This window comes from Arachis ipaensis, chromosome B6 (genome assembly GCF_059453495.1).
Source record: "Arachis ipaensis isolate K30076 ecotype BB chromosome B6, ASM5945349v1, whole genome shotgun sequence".
Classification (NCBI taxonomy): domain Eukaryota; kingdom Viridiplantae; phylum Streptophyta; class Magnoliopsida; order Fabales; family Fabaceae; genus Arachis; species Arachis ipaensis.
Window position 1 is genome coordinate 135,076,814 of NC_142441.1, and position 2,107 is coordinate 135,078,920.

The 2,107-nt window shown below is 39.3% G+C and overlaps 1 pseudogene; it reads left to right on the top strand.

Annotated features, from left to right (window-relative positions):
- The first annotated feature begins 357 nt into the window (after positions 1-357).
- On the top strand, positions 358-1,432 carry LOC107647414 (arabinogalactan O-methyltransferase 1 pseudogene; annotated as a pseudogene).
- The last annotated feature ends 675 nt before the right edge of the window (positions 1,433-2,107 follow it).

Sequence of the window (2,107 nt, forward strand, 5' to 3'; positions counted from 1 at the left end):
CGTTTCTGATTATTGAGGTGAATGCAACAGCCACATTGACATTTTGGAGACATGAGCCAATGTTGTACATTAAAATTTTGAAGTTGGAACAATGATCTCTCTCTTACTGGGAGCAGGTAAAACGTTTCTAAAAGACATGTGCCTATAAGCAAGGCAACATTCGATGATTTTGTAGTTTTTTTAATTTTGAAAGAAGATGCAGCAATATCTAACATTGATTCACATTTTATTTTTAACACACAGGTGGGTGACAAATGTCTCTGTAGATCAAGCTAATTATAGAAAACAATGGGTCAAGCCAATCAACCAAGGAGTGCCACGTCAAACTTGAATAAGTACAACATCGTACTTCATCATCTCCATGAACCTTTCTCCACGACACATCCATTCAAGATCAATCACACCAGACCTGTGTCCCACGACATAGTGGAGAGAAATGTATTATTTGTACTCATTAATTAATTAGGTTTCTCCCTTGCAAAAAAACAATAGCACAACAATCATGCAACCTTTGTTTTTCAATTTATACCAACCTTACAACAGAAGGGACGCCAGGAAGAGATACCCAAATTCCGGCAACCCGCACGTCCTTCCCATCCTTGCCTGCGCCTTCGTCGCCGTCGCCATCGTCCTCCTGTTCTTCTTCCATCGGACCCTTCTCAAATCCAAAAACACCACTACTTGTCCTGAAAACCGAGAGCCCACCTTCGTGCCACTCACGAAAAACGAGGTAATAATCGCCGAGGAGTTCAGCTCCACGGCGAGCCCCCTCGTCAGCATCCTCCACTTCGCGACGGCGCGTACTATTCCCCCACAATCCCCTAACGAGATCCAAAAGCTGGTCGACGTCATACAATATCTCACTCCATGCAACTTCCTCATCTTTGGCGTTGGTCATGACTCGCTGATGTGGGACGCTTTAAATCCACGTGGCAACACGCTATTCATCGAGGAGAATCCAAGGTGGACTCTCTCGGCGATGAAGCGATTTCCAATCCTAAACATCCACACGGTGCGTTACTCCACGCGCATCTCCGAAGCAGACACGCTCTTGTCCACGTACAAGGCGCAATGCATGGGGAATCAGCTAACGCTCAAGGGCAACCAGCATTGTCCGCTTGCCCTGAGCCGGTTGCCGGAAGAGGCGTACGATCGTGATTGGGATATGATCATGATCGACGCGCCTAGAGGGACAGAGGATCCGTCGCCGGGGAAGATGGCGGTGATATATTCGGTGGCGGTGATGGCGCGTGAGAGGAAGAGGCCGGGCGTGACGCACGTGTTCCTCCATGACGTGGATGGGAGGGTTGAGCAGCAATACGCGCAGGAGTTTCTGTGCATGAAATACAGAGTTAGCGTTGTTAATAAGCTTTGGCACTTTGTTATCCCACCTTCTTTTAGTTCTGATGATACTACTGCTGGATTCTGCTAATATTGCATAGCACAACTTTCAATTTGCTTCTTTTTAAAGGAATTTTCAGAATATTGTATTATATATTATTTTCATTTAATCCTACCATAGCTGACACAACAAAAGGTCAAGAGCTCACAGTATTGAAACATTCAACATTTGCTTGTTGGTTGGTTGTGAGTTTATTTGTCCGTTGCAGTGCGCTTAGATATTTGATTTTGGTAGACCTTGGATTACTTTAAGTACAATTAAGCAATATTTTAAGAATTAAATATCAGCTTTTACACGAGAAAAGAAGAGTTTAAAAAGTAGTTGATTAAATTCTTTTTTATTATTTAAAATACTTAGTTGGATAAAAATAAAAAGATATTCTAATATAAAACACTAAATATAGTGAATTATTTGATAAGTCATTTAAGAATTACAAAGAGTGAAATTTAGTTGTTGATAATAATATAAAAAATGACAAAGAAATAAGTTTTAATATTTTTATTGTTCTTTTATCATAAAAGTGTTGTATGTATTGAGCTTTTTTTTATTTAAAAAAATTCACATTATCGACAGTGACAAATCCAGAAATTTTAGAAGAGGAGGACTAAATTAAATATAAAATAAATTAAATATAACATGATAAAAAATTAACAAAATATAATTTATAGTATATAGATCAAAATTAATATACAGAAATCAACATTT